We start from the raw sequence: 22,616 nt of genomic DNA on the forward strand, positions 1-22,616 counted from the left end.
AAGGCCCCTCTGTTGCTTTTTAGGTGCTATGGTGATAATTGTTATAGAAAACCCTAAGATATCTGCTTGTTAACTTTGTCTCTGTGCTTGAAAAAGTAAACTAGTGAGCATTTCATTCTGTGGATTCAGGCACAGTGTCCTACTTTTGGTCCCTCTTTTAGTATCTAGGCCATGTCCTCATTGGATGTATATTGGCATAGTTCTGTTGAAATCAGAATACTAACTTACATGAGTTGATAAACTGGCCATCCAGATAAACTTCCACTCTATGATGTGTTAAGGACTATGTTTGGAACTGCAAGTCAGTACTTGAAGAGTTGGGGGATGGGGGGAAGAGATTTCCTGGTCCTGCTTGCAAGCAGGGGGCTCTGCAAGGAAGCTTGTGATCAGAGTAAGTCTGCAGAGAGCCAGCCTAGAGTAATGTAGGGTGAGTTGTGTCTCTGTTTTAGGGAGCAGCCTGCTTTGTCTTTCTCTGTTCTTGCTTTCTTGTGTGTTACTAGTGTAAATCCTAAGTAATAAAGCAATGTTACATTGCAACCTTCCAGTAAAAGTATTTTATATATTTACCTTGAACACAGCAACTACAGTCAACATTCACATACGTCAATATACTGATATATAATGTGTATGTGTGTATACACACACACACACACACACACACACACATTCCACATAGGGCAATGGAGCCCTATAAAGTAACTAGGCAGCAAAACATAAGTGTTCATATTTTCTCAGAGTCTGAAATTCTATCCAATCCATTCCAGCACAGAGAAATGTGCAGCATCAACAAAATCAGTCTCTCCATTTGAAAGAAAATATTAATGTTTCTGCTGATGTACCCACTTTTCCCGAGGCATACTCCATCTTCAGCTGTTTTTAATAGAGTTCTGACACTCAGTCTAATCAATCCATATTAGAGAAACAGCAACAGGACTTGACATTACTTTTGGAAAATTACATAATTTAAGCGTTAGGTTGGGCATCTGCCACAGGGTTAGTCTGCATTAAGTGAAAGCCATTGGTAAGGGGAAAAAAGTTTGACCTAAGAAAATTTGGAACTAGTCAGCTAGCTTCATCCACTTTGCGTACTTTGTATTGTAATTTGAAGTGAAATTCATTACAAATAGGGCATTGTTTATCACAGTAGACTCTTGTCTACTGGTAGTGGGTTTTTTTTTTTTTTTTTAAATAACAACCACTACCCTGCTTCATATGTTATATAAATGGCAAAAAAAGAATCAGAATTTGCTACTTATACCCTTATGGCCTCTGTTTATATTCTCTGCCATATTCAACATAGCTTTAAAATATTAAATAGTACTTCCTACTTGTAGAAGCTAGTGGGATTTAACTTGTAGAAGCATCAGCCAACAGGTGGTTGAGTGATATGGAGTTTACTGGACACCCAGGTGTTATATGCTTTCCAGAAAGATTGTGGTTTAATTGTGGATATTTCATTTTTGATTCTGAACAGTAAACTATTATTACATATTGCTCAGGGGGTAATTGCAACCCTATAAGCCTCAGCATGATATAATTAATATAATACAAGCCTCAATTATAATTTTAAAGATTTTGACATTTAAAATGACACTGTCTACATTTTAAAAAAAATATTTACATATTACACCACTATGAATATACACTTATTTGTGGTAACCAGAAGATTTCATAACCATTAGTTATTCATCATGAATTTACACATTAACCTCCCACTTCTCCACAGAAAAATAGGTCAATCCCTTGTCCTTTACAATTTATCTCCAATGGACACTTTTACTATTTTTTATGCTCTGCTGTGTTGTTTTTTTAAACTCTTTCTTTCCAGCTACATTTGTGATACATCTTAAATTTAGACAACACACAGTTATCTAAATTATATGGTATTTAAAATGATAAAAAGACCGGAAAGAAAAAAACTTAAAATTTTATGTTTATACATTTTCTGAACTAAACTGCCAATTTAATTAAGTTGCAAATGTGCAGTTCCCAGTGCACTTGCGGGCCTGAAAAAGGAAGTCATCTGTAACATCTAAGGCTAGGTCTACACTACCCGCCTGAATCGGCGGGTAGAAATCGACCTCTCGGGGATCGATTTATCGCGTCCCATCGGGACGCGACAATCGATCCCCGAATCGATGCTCTTACTCCACCAGTGGAGGTGGGAGTAAGCGCCGTCGACGGGAAGCCGCAGAAGTCAATTTTGCCGCCGTCCCTACAGCGGGGTAAGTCGGCTGAGATACGTCGAATTCAGCTACGCTATTCGCGTAGCTGAATTTGCGTATCTTAAATCGACCCCCCCTGTAGTGAAGACCTGCCCTAACACTATTTTAAGGACTTAGGGTGGAATTCTCAAAAGTACCGAAGTACTTGTGTACACCTGGAGTTGTTCCTGATTAACTCCATGTGTGGACATTCTTATTCCAGATTAAGAATGCCTTGTTCTTGTTTAATAGCTGAACCCACTTTGAAATCAATGAGAGTTAGGTGTCTAAAAACCTTTGAGGATCTGACCCTAAGTGACCTACCAATAGTGCTGTATAAATAACTGATTTTTTGGTTCATTGGGCTGTACCAAAAATTAAATTAAAACATTACATTTTGGGTCAGCGCAAAACATTTTTTTAAAATTTTGGCCAACTGAAAAGTACAAAAAATGCGTTTGACCCAAAACAATATTTTTTTTGACCAAAACAAATCAGCAAATCTGCATGTTTTCAATGAAAGAGTTTTGGACAACACATTTTACTCAGCTCTACCTAGCTGTACTAGTTCCGCTGACTTTCAATGGTATTTGTGCTTACGTGTCTTTGGAAATCCCACCCTGAATATAATTCCCTGTAAATGATGTGAAAGATCATAGCCAAGATTTTCAAAATCTTGATTTTTTGGTACCTAAATTTTCGGAAACCTATCTTAAGACACCTTAGGTGCCTGATTATCAGACGGTGGGTGATCCGCACTGTCTGATAATCAAGCCCCTTTTAGGTCTCAAACTGAAACTCAAAACCACAGTTACTTTTGAAAATCTTGGCTAACAGTAATAATACTTAACACTTGCACCGAACTTTAAGAGTCGGAGTTTCAAAAGCCCTCAAGAATGGTCTAGGTCTGATTCCACTGACATAAAAAGGTGTTCTAGCCTTGAATTTAGTGGGAGCAAAGTTAGGCTCTGGGTGAGTGCCTCAGTGTTTAAAGCACAGTGCAAACATTAAGTAATGCTTATAACAAGTCTATGAGGTAAGTGGGTTAGTAGTATTATTCCCTTTTTAGAGAAGGGGAAACTGAGCCTGCAACGCTACTCAGCAAGTCACTGTCAGGTCCCTGCTTAGAACTTGGGTATTCCTGTATCCCAAACCTATGCTTATTTCTATAGAGGGTGCAGTCACCTTGTTTTGCCTCTCCCCACCCTCCTTTCAGTAAAAATAGGGAGAGAAAAGGGGCCGGGAACCAAAAACCAAAAATGTTTCAGTTTTTATTCTGTTTGAATGTTTTCATGTAGAACTAATACCATTTTTAGACCTGCTCCTTCATAACAAAGCAAAAAAGATAAGCACAATTTAAAGAAAATCCATGAATCCTTTGTGTGAAGCTTTTTCACTCCAGATACCAGCCACATGGCTATTAGAATCAATTCAAACTGGGGTGACTTATGCAGAGAAAAGCCTACTATTTTAACCTACATTTGAAAGGAACATCTGCCTCTGAAGTAACAAGTGACACAATGAGGTAATGATTTTCTAAGCTCTCCATTAAAATGTCCTTCAGTGCTGAAGACCTGATTTTCAGAAGTGTTGAGTACCCACATGTGTTTGAACTCTTAAACATGAATTATGACTCTGTCAACTAAGAGACCTAGGGTGTCTTCATTTGGTCTGATTCCAGTGTAGATTTCATGACCTAACACTTCATTCGCCATAAAAATAGTAACTGAGAGCTTTCAATAGACTTCATTTCAATTCTCTCCAGTTGCTATTAATCCATTTTGTTTTGCCCAGTGATAACTTTACCCACTGAAAGGCAGCCAGTTATCTTTCCCAGGTCTTGGGAGATAATAGATTAGTACACAGACCCAACACAGGAAACAAAATAAACGGAGGGAACATGAAGAATCCTCAGATCTGGAGCCAAAGGGAATAATACTTTTCACCTGGCTACTATATCCCAAACTTTCTAAAAGTAAAGTTATGGGTTCTCTCACTCTTTTGTACTCCATGATTTAACGAATTGCTGTCTTCAAAGTGAAGCAAAAAAACAAAACAACAAAAACAATAACAACAACAACAAAACCTTGATAATTCATTGCAGCTTCCAGGGAGTCCAGCTGCTGTTTCTGCCATTGAGTAATAGATATCAGAATCCATTATGTTTCAGTAAACATGATGTCTTGCCTGGTATAGTCACATCTGTGTCAGAAGTTATTGAAATGATTGTTAGATCATTTATTGATTAACACATTTAAACATACCTCTTTTTCTCCCTCCCTGCCCTACCCTATCCCACCCCACCTTTTTAGGTTCCCTGTCATTTTTGCTAGTTACAAAGAATGAACTTGCTTTCCAGAAACACTCAAGTCCCATTTAATTTCATAGGGAGTCACCCACAATGCCCCTTATTTTGGATGACTGTCCATTTTATATTGAAGAAATATAATTGAATGAAACTTTTGACTGCATTGTCTGCAATGCTGTATTTATTTCCCCTGCATTATTTACTCTCTCCTCATTCCCTACAATCTGCTTCTGCCCCAGCACTCACCAAAGTTATCAGTGACCTCTTCCTGGCCACGTTGCATGGCCTTACTCTTGCGCTCATCCTTCTTGAACTACCATCTGGCTTCAACATGGCTGACCATTCTCTTGGTAGAAATTTTCCCTGCAGAGATTCTGTCCTCTCCTGATTCTCTTCTTAAATTGCCTAATATTCTCTCTCTATTGAGGTCTCACAGGGATTCTCCTTGGCACTTTCCACTTCCCTGCACACCTTATCTCTGAGTGACCTCATCCATTCTATTCCCCTGTTAGCTATCACTGACTTCCAGATCTGCCTTCCATCCCTGTTCAGACTAACATCTTTCTCTCTGACATCATTTCCTGGCTGTCTTGCTACCAACTCAAATTTAATAAAGCTATCTCTGAGCTCCTCACCTTCCCTCCCCCCCATCCCACCTTGGCTGCCTCCTCTCTTCTCCATTACCTTTGGCACAGTTATGTCCCACATGCTCATGCCCTCAGTATAAGTTTATGCCTCCCTGCCTCCTCCTTCTCTTCCCCCCTCCCCACTGCTGCTCTCACTATATCTTACTGCATTTCTCTCCTCAGCATCTCCAGATTATGCCCATTCCTCACCCTCCTGTTTCATAAATCCATTCCAAAAACATGTCTTTCTTGTTTCAATTACTGCAGCCACTTTCACTGTAGCTTCTGAGACACTTGCCTCATCTCCATTAGTCTGTTCAAAATGTTGCCATTGAAATAATCTAGCCAGTCAGCCAGGCTTCTGTGCCAAATGTAGCTCCACATCTTCACTACAGAATTTACATAGGTCTGGGCTCCCAGATATGGGCACCAGGCACTAAGCCCACCTGCAAGCCTCCCCCTGCAAAGCTGCTCTGAAGTTATGCTCAGGTAGCGTCATTCATCCTCGTGCTGCAGTAACCTGATTTAGGCACTAGGATTTCTGGGACTATATCCTATGGTTCTCAGCATCCTACTAACTTGAGCTGCTCTAGGAATTTTTCCTCTGTGTATTCTGGGAGAACTTGTCTGTCCCCTCTGAACAAGTTTTCTTAGGGTGTCAAAATAGAAAACTAAAGCCTGTACAGTAACTCCACACTTAAAGTCATCCCAGTTAACGTTGTTCTGTTGTTACATTGCTAATCAATTAGGGAACATGCTCGTTTAAAGCTGTGCAATGCTCCCTTCTAAGGTCGTTTGGCAGCTGCATGCTTTGTCCACTGCTTGCAGGAAGAGCAGCCTGTTGCAGCTAGCTGGTGGGGGCTTGTAACCAGGTTGGACCGGCAGCCCCCCATCAGCTCCCTGCTCCCCTAAGTTCCTTGTGCAGCAGCTGCCAGCTGGCTAGCAATTGCAGCTATCCCTCCCCCCACTGCCATGTGCTGCTCCTGCCCTCTGCCTTGGAGCTGTTCCCCCAGACTCCTGCTTGCTGTGCAGGGGGGAGAAGGAGGGTCTAATGTCAGTGTGTCCCCCTCCCCCCTGCTCCTACACCCCGCTTACCCCTTCTTCTCCATATAGAGCAGGGTGGGGACATGGACAGAGAGTCCCTGGGGCAGCAGCTGCTGTTTCAACTTCCTGATACATTTAAAAAGACAATGCACGTAAGAGTGGGTCAGCTTACTTAAAGGGGCAGCGTGCATTTCTCTCTCTCCTCCATGCACAAGGCGTGTGTCTGACTCTGTTTGCTATGCTATCTCCCCTCCCCTCCATTCCTGCTGCCTTGTAGAGTGAGAGGCTACATTAACAACAATGTGTTAACCCTTGAGGGCTCAGCTGAGTGCTAGTTCATCATTTAGCCAGGGCCGGCTCTAGGATTTTTGCCGCCCCAGGCAAAAAAAACTTTTGGCCCCCTCCCCTTTCTTTTTCGTACCCCTCTGCCCCTAACCCCACCCCAACTCCACCCCTTCCAAACCTCTTCCCCAAATCCCCAGCACCACCTCCTCCCCCGGCGTGCCGCATTTCTCCTCCCCCCATTGCTTCCTGCGGGCCCCCCGTGACCTCCCGCCCTAGCTCACCTCCGCTCCGCCTGCTCCCCTGGGCGTGCCGCCGCACCGTTTCTCCCCCTCCCTCTCAGGCGAGGGAGGGCGGAGAAGCGGAGCAGCGGCGCATTCAGGGGAACAGGCGGAGCGGAGGTGAGCTAGGGTGGGGGGACGCAGGAAGTAATGGGGGGGCAGAGGAACCACTCCCCGTTCCAGCTCTCCTCCGCCGCCTCCCCCGAACGCCCCGCCGCTTGGATTCTCCTCCCTCCCAGCCTTGCTGCAAGCCTGGGAGAGAGGGGGGAGAAGCAGAGCAGCGGCGGCGCGCTCGGGGAGCAGGCGGAGTGGAGGCGAGCTGGGGCGGTGAGGGCCCCATGCCCCGGAGTTGGCACCTTTGATGGCCGGCGCCAGAATGCCGCCCCTAGAAATGTGCCGCCCCAAACACCTGCTTGTTTTGCTGGTGCCTGGAGTCGGCCCTGCATTTAGCACAGGGGTTCTCAAACTGGGGGTCGGGACACCTCAGGGGGTCACAAGGTTATTACATGGGGAGTCACGAGCTGTCAGTCTCCATCCCAAACCCTGCTTTGCCTTCAGCATTTATAATGGTGTTAAATATATAAAAAAGTATTTTTAATTTATATAGGGGGAGGGGGGTTCGCACTCAGAGGCTTGCTATGTGAAAGGGGTCACCAGTACAAAAGTTTGAGAACCACTGATTTAGCAGCAAGGCATTCGCTGGGAAAATCCCACCCTCTTCCACCCTCTAACTTCACCACCTCAACCAAGCTTCACAATTATCATAAAAAGAACAGGAGTACTCGTGGCACCTTAGAGACTAACAAATTTATTAGAGCATAAGCTTTCNGAAGCTGAGCCAAAACCTACCTTAGACCTAGAGACTATTTGGCAGCCAAATTCCAAATCATATAGGTGGTAGAACTCGTTAAAAATATTCTGACTTTAAAATATATATATTCCCCTGACCTCTGGGAGCAGGCTGAACTGTTTGTGCTGAAACATTTAAAATTGTACAGGCAGAGATCAAGCATGAAACTTTCAGTCTTAACTGTTAAAATCTGGCAAAGTTATAAGCATCAGAAAGTAGGATTATAATGAGAAGTGTTAGGTAATCTTAATTATCAGTGAAGCACATACTGAGGCAACCTTAAATAAGGTTCTGTGTGCGTATGTTGTTTGTGTGTGTGTGTGTGTGTATATATATACACACACACACATATATATATATAGTTTTTTGTCTGGTGAAAAAAATTTCCCTGGAACCTAACCCCCCCCCCTTTACATTAATTCTTATGGGAAAATTGGATTCGCTTAACATTGTTTCGCTTAAAGTCGCATTTTTCAGGAACATAACTACAACGTTAAGCGAGGAGTTACTGTACTACCTTCACGTCTGATCTCCCCACTGAGAGCGGCCGTGCTGTGGAAGGACAAGTCCTGTCTGTCCCCAGCCTGGCTGGAATAGCAGGTAGGAGCCCTCAGCTGGGGTGCTGCCAGGAGCACAAGGAAATCTGATTACATGGAGAAGGGCTTATTTCATGGTCTGTGACACGTGAAATTGGTAGGGCTCTACCAATGTGGGATGTGCTGTCAGAGTGCATGATACTAGGGTTCTCAGGTAATATGGCTTTTACGTGTTTGGAAAAGAAAGGACTTTATTCCCTCCAGATAATATGGATACTGATGGGATGTCTGTGTCCACTGTTATTTTAGGGTCTCAACCTACCCTCTGCTGCCCTGGCTCATGAAGTTGTACCCTGATATATTAACACTTGGCAGGAGAAAGTTTAATCACACACTGAACAGTTGCAGGACAGTGGTGGAATATGCATTTGGCCAACTGAAGGCAAGATGGTGCTGTCCACAAATCTGTTTGGATGCCAGTGTTCCAATGACATTCCTGTTGTTGGGGTATGCTGTGCACCGTACAACATATGCGAGAATAAGGGAGAGGGTTTCACCAAGAGTGGTTCAAGACAGTGTTGGTTTACAGGCCTGGTTCAGGCAAACAAAAAGTGCACCTCTGATCACTGGAGCTGGGTCCAGGAGAGCAAGGAAAGTAAGGGATGCCTTGTGTGCCCATATCCTTGTTGCATAGGGAGATATGATGCTTTGTATTATGCTAGTATACATACCAATTTTTATGTTTGCTGTTGCTTTTATGTGATTTTTAAGAGTTTGAGAGACTCTCTTAATAGCTTTGGATAAAACTTCTTGTTTCTTCATTTTCCAAGCACTCCCACCCCAATCTTGAATAAAAACAAAATCTTTATTAAAAGATCATTTTATTAAAAAGCAATATAGGCATCCCAACTGCCAGTAAGTAAAGTGTGCTAACAGTTTTCATTGCAAGTTGCACTTATTACTAACAGTGACACCGATCAGTGCAATCTCCCTGGTAATGGAATTGAACATTGCCAGCATACCTGTTCTCCCTACCACACAGTTGTACAGGGGTAGAGTGAACAGGGTGTGACGGGTTAGATCACAGAACTCCCCCTTGGGAGCTGCCAACTGATGTGCCAAGACTACTTCTGCCCCTGCTTTCCCTGCCAGCTCGGGACCCCAGCACCCTGTCTTGCTGAGTCAGACACGCCCGTCTGCTCCAACACAGACCCAGGGTCTGAATTACTTGCCCCAAAGCTGCAGACTTAGCTGAAAACAGCTTACAGAAGTGTTCTTGTCTTTAACACTCAGATGCCCAACTCCCAGTGGGGTCTAAACCGAAATAAATCCATTTTACCCTGTATAAAGCTTATACAGGGTAAACTCATAAATTGTTCGCCCTCTATAACACTGATAGAGAGATATACACAGCTTATGCCATCCCTCCAGGCATTAATACATACTCTGGGTTAATTAATAAGTAAAAAATGATTTTATTAAATACAGAAAGTAGGATTTAAGATGGTTCCAAATAGTGACAGACAGAACAAAGTGAGTTACCAAGCAAAATAAAATAAAACATGCAAATCTAAGCCTAATGCAGTAATACAATTGAGTACAGATAATATCTCACCCTGAAAGATGTTTCAATATGTTTCTTTCACAGACTGGATGCCTTCCTAGTCTGGCACAATCCTTTCCCCTGGTACAGCCCTTGTTCCAGCTCAGGTGGTAGCTAGGGGATTCCTCATGATGGCTCTCAGAGTTATAGTTCATATTTCTAGTTTTAGATACAAGAGTGATACATTTATAGAAATAGGATGAATACACTCAGTAGATTATAAGCTTTGTAATGATACCTTACAAGACACCTTTTGCATGAATCATATTCTAGTTACATTATATTCACTCATTAGCATATTTTTATAAAATCATATAGACTGCAACGTCACACAGGGTATATCTGCCCATGCACACTTCTATTTCAGGAGTGCAGGGACAGACTCATGGAGGGCCGGCACTAGGCAGAAGCAGACTAAGCAATTGCTTAGGGTCCTGAGCAGCTCAAGCCCCCACCCCCGTTTGCTTTTTCTTATGTGCTGTGTGGGAGGTGGGCAAAAATATTTCTGCTTAGGACCCCCAATGTGCTAGCACTACCTCTGGACTCATGGCCCACCCCACGATTGTTTTCAGAGGTTCCATTGGCTGCAGGAAGTGATAGCGTGGAGGAGAGTCCACTAGTTCTGTTGCAGATGCAGGTACTAGCACTAGGATCTGCAGCCTATTGGTTATCAAGTTCAGTAACTGTTCAAACAGCCTTCCTTTGCTGCTATTGGTTCTGCTCCCTCATCCTGGGCTCCCACCCGTTCAGATGTCACCATCCCACATTCAGCGAGGTATTCAGAATGAAAAGGATTAGGGGAACAGCACTGATCATGCCTGAGAATATTCTGATGGTCTTGGAGTTTCCTGCCTTTTGTTGATTTTTATCACAACTTCAACGTTTTTTAAACTTACTGTTTTGGTGTTGTATAAAGGAAATTTAAAGGAAAATAGCATTCAGATACTAAATATGTATTATTTACTGAATAGATTGAAATAATTCATTCTGGGATTGTCTAATATATCAGGTAAGTATATCTTAACAATAAGAATGTTTAAAGGTTATCTTATTCCAGGCACCTCAGGGACCAGAACAGTATGCTTGCTAAATAGGGGTTAATATGGTTTGGCAAAGCTAAAGTGGTAATTAAGGAAGAAGACATTACAGGACCTGGCTCGTGATGAGATATTACTTTCCTCGGGTGTGCTGGAAAGCACAAGACCAAAGGCCAAGTGACTTCATCCTTCTCAGAAGTGGAAATGACACACATCCTGGAATGTCTTGTTGTGATTCTAAAATAGGCTTATATGGGCAGAAGCTTTTAACAAACTCCAAAATGAAGTTTAGAGTATTTTCTCCAGTTATGAGTGTTAATTTAGTGTATTAAGTGAAAGTAGTTCTTGTGAACAATTAGGGATGTGTACGCAATTATTATATTGTAACTGACCTCAGTGCAGTCAGTGACTGTTGTAATACACCAGATCTTTTAGATGTATGGTAGCACGATCTTAGGGTGACCAGCCGTCCCGATTTTATCGGGACTGTCCCGATATTTCCTTGTTTGTCCCACGTCCCAACCAATGTGCGGTCAGGACATTGGACAAACAAGGAAATGCTCCGGAGCCTGGAAGTGCTCGCGTCCCCCCCAACTCCGCCCCCTCCTCTCCCCATTGGCTCCCTCCCCGAATCCTCGCCTCTTCCCCAGGCTCACCATTCCTCCTCCCTCCACAAGCGCTGGAGGAAGGCCCGGGAGACGCAGGGGAAGCGCGGGGCCGGGGTGAGTGAGAGTCCGGCCTGGCCCCAGTGCAGGCAGGACTCAGTCGGGCGGTAGGGCGAGGAGGGGGGCGGCCTGCGGTGCCAGGCGGCGGCTGTTTTCCCCCCGGGCAGCGGGACTCGGGAGCAGCTGCTGCTGCAGCTCCCACTGCCGCGGGGGGAGGAAGCGGCCGATTGCCAAGCTCGGCGGCTGCGGCTCTGGCACCCGGGCCCGAAACCCCCAAGCCCGGGGCTGCTGCTGCGCCCAGCCAGATGCAACTGGCCAGGGGTTGGGCGCAGCGTGCGCGCTGCTGGGTCCCCGCAGCAGGCCCGGGCTCGGGTGGTTCAGGCCCGGGTGCGAGAGCTGCAGCCGCCGAGCTTGGCCATCGGCCACTTCCTCCCCCCCGCGGCAGTGGGAGCTGCAGCAGCGGCTGCTCCTGAGTCCCACTGCCCGGGGGTGGGGGGAGAACAGCCACTGCCTGGCCCTGCGGGCTGCCCCCCTACTCTCTCTACCTCCCGACTGAGTCCTGCCGGCCTGCTCGGGGCCAGGCCGGACTCTCACTCACCCTGGCCCCGCGCTTCCCCTGCGTCTCCCGGGCCTCCCTCCAGCGCTTGTGGAGGAAGGGTGGTTTTTTTGTTTGGTTGGTTTTTTTGCTCCCCCACCGCCCGCATCCTGATATTTGACTTGGGTGATCTGGTCACCCTACACGTTCTGCATAGTAGTTTGGAGGCATGCATAGCTACTCCAAGCCCAAGACTTTACAGGCTCTAGCCCTTGTTCTTGGAGTTCTGTTATACACTCGCACACTTCTGATAAACAAAGGAGAATTCTTCCTTAAGGCTGACAGATATGAAAGGGTGCAAATACCTTACCTACAAACCTTAGAGTTTAGCAATTACAGACAAAGGTAAAGAACAGTTCTATATTAGGTCCCAAGGGGCAGGCCAAAAGGAAGGTATAAAGTAAATATTATAAATAAATAAATAGGCAAACATAGTGATATCAGAATAGCAATAGGTTGAAATTATGTGGGTTAGCCAACATCCTTCCTCCTTGGCTCAAATGGGTCTTGTGAGGCATAATTAGCTATTGCTCATGAAGTGCTTTGAGATCCTCCCCTCAAAGACATTGAGCAAAGTATATTATTCCACTTTTTAATTACAGTGATACATTGGTATCAGATAGGTTGGATCACGAAAAACAGAGTAAGTCCATGGAAGAGCTAGGAATAGAATCCATGAGTCATGGTGTAACCATTACACAATGATATCTTTCCTAATGTAACAGCAATTTCTGTGGGAACAAAGAGTTGGTGCAGATCATTAAAGTCAATAAAGCAATGCTGATTTATACCAGCAGAGGATCTTGTCCATTATACCTACGTGTAAATGATGAATGTTTCCTATAAAATTCCTTAGTCGAATCCAATATTTGACCATCTTTAAGAAATATAACAAAACCTTCTGCTTTGAAAAAGTAGTTCTATCATAAGAATGACAAGGTGGGTGAGATAATATCTTTTATTGAACAACTTCTGTTGATGAGAGAGACAAGCCACACAGAGCTCTTCTTACCCAGTAAAAGATATTACCTCACTCACCTTGTCTTTCTAATATCCTGGGACCAACATGGCCCCAACTATACTGCATATCATAAGAATGAAACTCACAACATGGATACCCCCTTCTATTCAAAAAACCGCAACGAACCATAGACGCTGACATCGTGGGTGCTTGGGGGTGGGAGCACCTACAGAAAAAAACTAGTGGGTGCTCAGCACCCACCAGCAGCCAGCTCCTCCCCCTAGCCTCCAGCACCTCCCTCCCACTGCAATTAGCTGTTCAGCAGCATTCAGGAGGTGCTGGGGGAGAGGGGAGGAGCCAGGGAAGGGTGTGTTTGGGGGAGTGGGGAGGATGGGGACAGAATGGGGGTGGGAAGAGGAGGGATGGGGTGGGGGCTTGGAAGAAGGAATGGAGCGGGGGCGGGGCCTCATGCGGAGTGGGGGGTCGAGCCCCCCCCCGGCAACTCTCAAAGATGGCGCCTATGCAACCAACCCCATAAAAAGGTATCCAGAAACAAATCAACCATCCTAAGCATACATGCATTAAAGTAAATTAATAAAATATTAAAAGTCAAAATCCCAAACCCTCCCCCAGCAGAGTTTTGATCCCAAAAAGGGAGAAGTGCGAGAGACTATGTGAAGTCTACTAGGAACTTCACTATTGCTATAGATTTTACATGGAAGGCACTCAGAATCTATGGTGATTGGGCAGCAGTACAAAACCCTAATGTAGATAGATGGATGATAATGTACAGTTAAAAGGTTTGGTCCAATGTTGTGCTCTGTTTGATCAATGAGGGGTGGGAAGAAGAGATTTTCCAGGGAGAGGCAGAAAGTTCCCATGCTGATATAGATGCTGATTCAGAGCAGTCAGTCATTATCATGGAACATATATTAAGTTTATTTGCAAATCTCATGGCCTCTGCCAGCGATGTTACTATTTTTACTCTGATTTATTATACAAGACCATTAGAAATTGGCATCCTGCTTTTTCTTTCTTATGATTGGTAATTCATATGTGAACATTCATTTTCATCTCTGATGTACATTGACCTTCCTGAGGGAATAAGCAATAGATGATATCTTTGAAAAGAAAGATAAGCTTTTCGGAACTAGTAGTTTGTTAATGCCTGGTGGTTTCTATAAATCCATTTTATGTTATGGTGTTGCCATGTCATTCATTACCCATCATAAACCTACAGCCAGGAGGGGCCTGAATTTACAAGGAGGCTTAAGAGAGTGGGTTTGGGGGGCATAAGAATGGGAAATCAGTGTTCATGAAGGTGTGTGATAAAATCTCAGAAGCTGTCTAGGTTTTTGATTTTGAAACAGGTTCATCCACCTGGGAGGGCTCTGCAGTGAGAGGTAAGCCACAATGGGAGAGCCAGACACCAGTTGCATGGGGGTTGGGAAGATTTTTGCACTGGCTGAGGAATGAAAGGAAATCAGAACTGTATTGAGAATTGAAATGTATTCTTTCACTTTTGAGAGCTTGGTCTGTTTACTTAGCATAATACTATGTTGAATTCTTTGTAGTGCAATCATATGTTTCCTACACATAATTAGCTTGGTCCTTTTTGAATGAGCCTACAGTGAAGGGTTTCATAGATTCTGACATTGTATTCTAACTACTAATAAACAAGGAAAATACTTGTCAAATCTGGAAATATTAACTTTAAAATGGCAACTTTCTGTTCTTCTGTGAAAAAAAATCTTGGCAAGTCAGTCATAAAGTGAAGGTTTCCATAGAAACTCAAAGAATTTATTTTGCCTAATTATTCAAACAGGGGGCTGGGACTCAGGACTGCTGGGGACAGTCAGAACATCAGTTGGTATAAATTGCCATAGCTCCATTGACATCAGTGACAATTTACACTAGCTAAGCAGTTGCCCATTGGGTTCTATTTCCAGCTGTGCAACTGACTTGCTGTGTGTTGTTGGGTAAATGCTTTCTCCTCAGTTTACCCATTTGAGAAATGGATATAATAATATTGACCAACTCACAGCAGTGATGGGATAATTAATTAACAGTTTACAAAGCACTTTGACATCCTGATGAGTGTAAAGTACTAGTATATTAAGGGAGGTTTTGTATGGTTCTAAAAATTATCCTGTTTATACTTTTCTTTCAAATCAGTTCTTACAGTTACAATGAGAGGAATCAAAATTAACCTCCTTCCCTTTGAGGACAATCTAATGCATTCACCTTTATTTGAAGCAAAACACATGAAACAGTTTATAGTAATTGTCATTAAATTACAGTCTAGACTCAGTGATTTATTTTAACAACATCCAATATCAAACCCATATGAAAACATTATTGTAATCTGCTGTTGCTAAATGTCTGCAAGCTTATTGTTCCAGGGACAAAGTATCACTGCAGCCAAGTAATTACTTAGTTTTAATGCAGAATTTGTAACAGGAAAAGAGTATTCACTGAGTCGTTTGTAATAGCCTGTTTTTACTTTTTAACTGACATCTTTAGACGATGCAGCTGGGTCATCATTGTCAGACAGAGAGAAATGCAGCTTGTAATAGCTCGATAAGGTTATTTGCGGTTGGTTAATACCAATGCAGACAATACTACGGGGACCTTCTGAAAAGAAAATGAAACTCAAGGTAGAGCTGCATTTAATTTTTAATGCTTTTTGTGGTTGTTTGATTATATCGTTGTAATTCATGGAATCCACACCATGTTTTCATTTCCCTTAAAACAGCAGCTGTGGAAGGCAGGGAGGATTATCTGCAGGATTTGCCCACAGCAGAACCCAACCTACTTCTGTGATAGGACACATAAGATCTTACAAGGCAAGTGGTGCCGGCTAGCCAAATGAACACACACTAAGCATTGTTCACTTACAAATCTGTGATCACTTCCAATGAAAATAAAATGTGTCTGCAACCTCAATTTTTCATGGGCAGAATATTTTGGAAACTCCATTTGTATTCATTACAAATCTCGTTGGTAATACTAGCCAAGATTTTCGGAAAGAGGAGCCCAAGTACGGGGACACCTTTTTCTTCGGTGTTTGTACAGTGCCTTGCACAGTGGGGTCCTGGTTCGTGACTGAGGCTTCTAGATATTGTTGCTATACAAATAATACTTAATAGGCACCTAAATATGGACTCACTCCTGCAAGGTGATGAGCATGCCAACCCAGTTTAGCAAAGCATTTAAGCAAATGAGTAGTCGCATGATTTGTGCTCAGTACAAGTGGTCTTATTTTCAAAAGAGCTGATCACTCACCCAACAACTGAATGGAACCTCAATGGGAGCTATTAGGTGTTCAGCACGTTGGAAAATCATGCACTTAATAGGTGCTTAACTTTAGGGTCCTGTTTTTGAAAATGTTGACCATGGTCTTTCCTTGGAAATTACCAGTGGTTTTGGTTTTGATTCATATATTGTTAATGAAAAGTGGTTAATTGCCACCCTAGGAGACTGAAGTCCCATATTTGTCCACAGAAAAGATATACCACTGGCATCAGCAGTGCAAGATTCCACCTCACTTGGACCACCAATTGGCTTGACTTTCAAAGATGCTGACCACTTGCAGCTTCCACTGACTTCAGTGGAATTTCTGGGTGCTCAGCACTTAATCAAGTTAAATGTGCCTTAACCCTGACCTGGAATGGTGATTCTAGGAATGGGAGGGTAAGTCAGTCTCCATGTTCATTCAGTTCTTGTTCTCCTTGCTGAAATTGTCAAAAAGAGTACTGCTGTGTGCCTACTGTGGTGGTGAGTTCCGTGCCATGAACACCTGACCGAAATAGGCAATTTAGAAAATTTTACTGTTCATTTAAATTGCTTTGGGGCCTAACTATCATTTAAAGTTAATGGGACATAGGGTCCTAAATGCCTAAATAGCTTATGAAACTATAACTTAGGGAACTTAGCCTCCTAAATCACATGGCCTATCAATTCATTTAACAGAGGCCACTCAACAGTGATTAGATTATAATGACTTGCAGCGACCAATCACCTGTTCCATAATTGAACCACTGCTTTTCAGTGCTCTTTATTAAGTTAATTTTGAAGTTATCACTAAATGTAAATAGGCAAATAAGTTAAAGTGCTTCCTGCCTCTATTCACCTGGTCTGATGTTATTCTTGTGTTGAATTCTTAACCTGATGTAGAGCCCAGTTCAGCAAAGCACTTAATTTCAAGCACACTTTTAAGTCTCATTGACTACAATTTGACCTCAATGGGACAAAAGCACATGTTTAAAGTTAAGTGCAAAGCTTTTGATGAATTTTTTTTCAAAAGTCTTTCCCACTTTTTGTTATTGTTTTGTGGGCAGCTTTTACTCTAGCCCCAAAATTCTGAAACTTTGAAATTTGAAATACATTTTTTTCAAGAAAATTTCTTCCATTTTCATCAGATCCAATATTAATATTGTAAATTAAAAAGAAGGAAAAATCTTTCAATAAAAAACTGAGCTTTGAAAGGGATGAAAGATTGTTTATTTTAGCCCTTCTCCCTTTCATCTCCCTTTCTATTCCTCCTAACTGTCCTTCCTCTCTCTCTCTCTCTCTATTCTCCTTTTCACACTTCTTTTCCTTCTGCAAGGTTCTTCTACCCAGACAAATGGTAATATATTTAGATAGTAGGGAAAATTTTCTAACTATAATGATAGTTAGGCACTGGAACAGGTTACTTAGAGAGGTTGTGGAATGCCCATCACTGGAGGTTTTTAAATGCAGGTGAGACAAACACCAATCAGAAATGGTCCTGCTATACTTAATCTGGCATCAGTGAGGGAGGTGGACTAGATAACCTCGCAAGGTCCATTCTAGCCCTATATTTCTATTAATCTGGTTAGATTTTGTTTCAAAACTAAACTGGAATGGAGTGGCTGGGATTCTCCCAATGGAAAACCGAATATATATTGTTGAACAAAAGTGTTCCTGGCCTACAATGAATGAAGAATGATGAGATGGTGGGGCAGAGGTATATAAGGAAGGGCACAATTATACTGTCACTGAAGTCAGTGACAAAACTCCATTGACTTCAACAGGAGTTGCATCAGGCCTGAAGCATGGAAATAAGCCAAACGGGTTTAAAAGTATCTTTAAAGCATTTTCCCTTTCAGTAGTTTGACAGCCTTGTTTCTTTCATTTTGTTTCCCTTTTATTCAGCCCAATGGAACGAAAACCTCAACATTCTGACTACTGGAGCCAATCCTAGCAGAGAGAATAGAATAGCTAATCACAGCTGAAAGATTTGCATAGTCCCCATAAGATATTAAGAGTGACTATGTGACCGTTTTTAATTATCTCCTCTCCTCAGAAAACCACCTTCCTTTTCATAAGTTTCTGGTCCTTTCAGACATATTAAACTTGCTTTCTTGTGTGCAAACAAAATGAGGAGCTGTATAATATTCCAAATTTAGGTCCCAGTCCTGCAAACTCTTATGGAGGTGCTTATGTCTATGAACATAATGAGACCCATTGTCTTCAATAGGGCTGATGGCCATGAGCATCAAATTAAGCTTCTGTGAAAGCTGGAATTGTCTGCTGGGCCACAAAATGCTGCTGAAAGGATAGCTGGGGAATCTGGAAATCTGGTGGTGGGAAGAAAGATCCAAATAATCTAGGAGAGAGTGAAAGTGTAGGAAAAAAACAATATTGCTATGATAGGGAACTGCTACAAAGTACAAATATCCAGTAAATATTTCATAAAACCTATAACTGAAGTGAATAAATAACTGCAAAAAACAACAGCAATACAACATTAAGATGGAACAGTTGAAATTGAAAAAGGAAGTGGAAAAGTGAATGTTCCTACCACACTATTAATGTTGTCATGCATTTGTTTCAGTTTTCCTTGTAAAATGAGTAACCTGATATATTTGTTTATTGATGTTGTTACATTTATATAATAAAATATACAGCGTTTGCAATGAGGCTGAGTTAAAACAGAGATGTAGGAATATTATCGCTTGCATTTACTGACCTTTTAAAATGTTGACTGTACCCTCAGTGTTTTATTAATATTGCATTCAGCTCCTGTAATTTTTTCTCCTCTCCCTGATAAGACTAGGTTACTTTTTTTTGAGGATTTCGTTGTGTGGTTTTAATGAGGCATTTACAGTCTTCATACAGACATTTCCCCACAGCATCCTAAGAGCAGCAGTCTTGGACCTGTCAGGCTGAGCAGAAAGAAAACGTGTGGTCTCAGTGAGGAGGGGCTTCATTGGACTCTGCATAGAAGTCCTCACAGATGCCCAGTAAGCAGGGCCAGCTCCAGCTTTTCTGCCGCCCCAAGCAACAACAACAACAACAACAAAAAAGCTGATCGGCGGCACTTTGGCAGCGGCTCAACCGCGCCGCTTCTTCTGCGGCAGTTCGGCGGGGGTCCTCCCTCTCTTCCTCTTTGGCGGCAATTCAGCGGCAGCTCAAAGAGGAAGAGGGAATGATGGACCCACCACCAAATTTCCACCAAAGACCCGGATGTGCCGTCCCGATACCAGACGGAGTGCCACCCCTTTGAATTGGCCTCCCCAAGCACCTGCTTGCTAAGCTGGTGCCTGGAGCCGGCCCTGCCAGTAAGCATGCCCAGAAAGGATGTTCAGTCACATGTAACTTATTTTTATTCCCTTGCCCACCCACACTTAGCAAGGGCATCTCAACTTTCAAACTTCAGCCTGGTTTGCTGTAATTGTGACTTAAAAAAAAGCATGATTAGAATTTAATAAAAGGGGAAGCATGTTCTTCTTAGCTGAAAATTACTTGAATAGAATTTCCTCAAATAAAGAAGACAAAGGCGAAGAAATGGAAATTAATCACTTTTGGGCTAGAACCAAGCAATGAAAAATTCAACCACAATGGGGATAGAGGAGGAATGAGAAAGTTACATTCAGCTGAAAACAGGGACTTATAATGGAAAAAAATTTCAGCTGTAACTATGGTCCAAATCCTGAAGTCTTTACTCAGAAATGTAATAGACACTTTGACACAATTTCTATTAGACATCAATTGGACTTTTGTACTACTATAGTGGTACACAGACTTTTGGGCAGGCCCTGCCAACACAAATGAATGTAATTCATATAAGGAATAAAGATGCAAAATAGGGACATGGGAAAGTAAAATAGACAATAATGAAACATAAATTCCTATTAAATATGACATAGGATATTAAGTATTTATTCCAAAGCAAAAACTCAGTTCAGTTTCAGTTAAGTTTGCTAATAGCAATTCAAGAGAAGATGTATCATTGAATGCATCCATAAAAATGCAAACATTAAAAGCTATGGACATTGCAAAGGAAGGGTTACACAACCAATTCTGACTCAAACAAGGCACTCACAGTTTCATGTGTTGATTTTCTTTTTTACTGACATCAAGCAATGTGCCATGACACTGATGTAATAAAGCACATGTCCAAAAAGTATTTGACCACTTTACTGCATGTTGGGCCATTTGATGCTGTGTGCACTGCTTGCAAATAGCTGAATGCACCATTCCCTTCTTTTACTGGTGCGTGAAATGTTTTCAATATGTCAGACTCACCTCTGAGCAAAATGTGAAAATCCTCTGAATGATCCTTTGAAACAATTCTAACAAATCAATCATGCTAGTGTACACCAAGCTCTCTCTTCATACCAAAAATGTGCAATATAAATGTTCTGTGACATAGAAAGGATGTGCTGTCACTCCAAATGACTGAATGTTAAAAGTTTCAAAAAAGATAACTCCTGCTTTTAATTTACTGACAAAATATATATTTTACTCTGCTTGCAATTAAACATTGTGCATACTAGCAGAAATTAGAAACTGAGCTTTATTAACACCAGGATCAAATTGACTAAATTCAAAACAAGCCAAACTCCACATGTGTTATCTGTGGATCTTTTCAATACATCAGTGAATATCAACTATTTCATGAGATCATCTTTATTAGATTTGTCATCAGATTGTAAAACATTTTAACCTCAACTGTCAGTAAGCCTTAAACCAAAATAAACACATCAAAGAGTAAAATGAAAGATAATATTAAAGTTGATGATAAATTCCCTTCACCAGCAGAAACACTTTCTTTCATTCTTATTTCAAGAGATCAAAAATTTTCCTTGCGAACCACCGGCTGAGCTGCTCAGCACAGAATAAATGATTCAGTTACCCCATACTTTGTATGGTGAGGTAAGAGTAGCTACTTTTTTGACAGCTTATGCAGATTTTTACTCCGGAAATTGTTTGCGGTACATGTAGTGAAATAAGCTCTTGTTCTTTTTCCATTTAATTAATTTTTTTACAGTGATACCTTAAAAATAATGTTGTTGAAACTTTAATTTGCTGTAATAATGCTTTGCTGCTTCTCATTGTACAACTACTCTGCAATTGAGGGAAAGATGTAACAGCTATTAATCTGAGCAGCCATCTTGTGGTGCTGATGGCAGGGCCAGCTCCAGGGTTTTGGCGGCCCCAAGCAGCCAAAAAAAAAAAAATTTGGTGGAAGGTCCTTCGCTCCGAGCGGGAGTGAGGGACCGTCCGCCGAATTGCCACCAAATAGCTGGACCTGACGCCCCTCTCCAGAGTAGCCGCCCCAAGCACCTGCTTGCCAAGCTGGTGCCTGGAGCTGGCCCTGGCTGATGGCTAAAGATTCTGTTATACATGTACAGGGCCAGATCCTGTCTGCCTTTTTCAATCCAAACGCCCCTCGATTTCACTGGGAGTTCTGAGTGGACTGCAAGATTACATCCACTGAGGACCATCTTCTCCCACCCTTACTCACCTTGAGTAGTGCCTTACTCTGTGATTACCCCAATTGAAATCAAAAGGACTATTCAAAGAGTAAGGTACTACTCACTGTAAGGAAGGATGGTAGAATCTGGCCCTGAATTTATAACATGTTGGTGTATGCAATATTTAAATTCCAATAGCCAAAAAAATATTTTAAAAACAGTTAAGGTTTCTATGTGGCAGCATTGTAATGATGGCTCACACTAGGCAGGACCCTGGACTGGTGTCAATCAATGTAATTCTATTGACTTCAATGGAATATGCCAGCTTACACCATCTGATGATCTTGTCCATTTTTCTTATCAGGTATAAAGCAATGCATATTACTTCACAACACAACACCTTATCTCTGACCAAGGTAAATGATTCTGTCACTAGGATCTCAGGATCTAAGATACAGCCCTGTGCTGGAATTCTATTGCCAGGGTGTGTGGGGGGGTCATACGGCTGGTAGGGAAGCATAGGCAGTAATAGTGACTTCCCACATCCTCACTGAATAGGGTCTCTGCGAAGAATGCCCTGGCACCCCAATGTTGCCATGGGTGCTGCACAGATCCCTGGGGATCTTCCAAGTTTGGGGTCAGGCCTAGTGGCTAATTCCAATGGGGCGATCTCCATAAAAGGAGATGTTTTTCCCCTTAGCTCCTACCAAGGCTTTATTGCTACAGGGCATGATCTATCCCTCTGTTATCACTTCCAGTTACTGCTAGTCAAAATTTTTCAAAAATTCAACAAAAACCCAAGAATTTTTCAAGATGTTTTACACAATTTTATTTGCCATTGTTCAACCATCTTTAGTCTGATAACTGTGGAATGCTTTGTCAAAACATAAAAAGCATG

The 22,616-nt window shown here is 42.3% G+C and overlaps 1 long non-coding RNA gene across 1 annotated transcript; it reads left to right on the forward strand.

Annotated features, from left to right (window-relative positions):
- The first annotated feature begins 8,086 nt into the window (after nucleotides 1–8,086).
- Nucleotides 8,087–15,838, forward strand: LOC117871673. The gene is made up of 3 exons (XR_004644328.1): nucleotides 8,087–8,195; nucleotides 15,516–15,649; nucleotides 15,748–15,838. It is a non-coding gene; the product is annotated as an uncharacterized LOC117871673 (long non-coding RNA).
- Nucleotides 15,839–22,616: the final 6,778 nt, after the last annotated feature.

This window comes from Trachemys scripta, chromosome 2, assembly GCF_013100865.1.
Source record: "Trachemys scripta elegans isolate TJP31775 chromosome 2, CAS_Tse_1.0, whole genome shotgun sequence".
Classification (NCBI taxonomy): Eukaryota; Metazoa; Chordata; order Testudines; family Emydidae; genus Trachemys; species Trachemys scripta.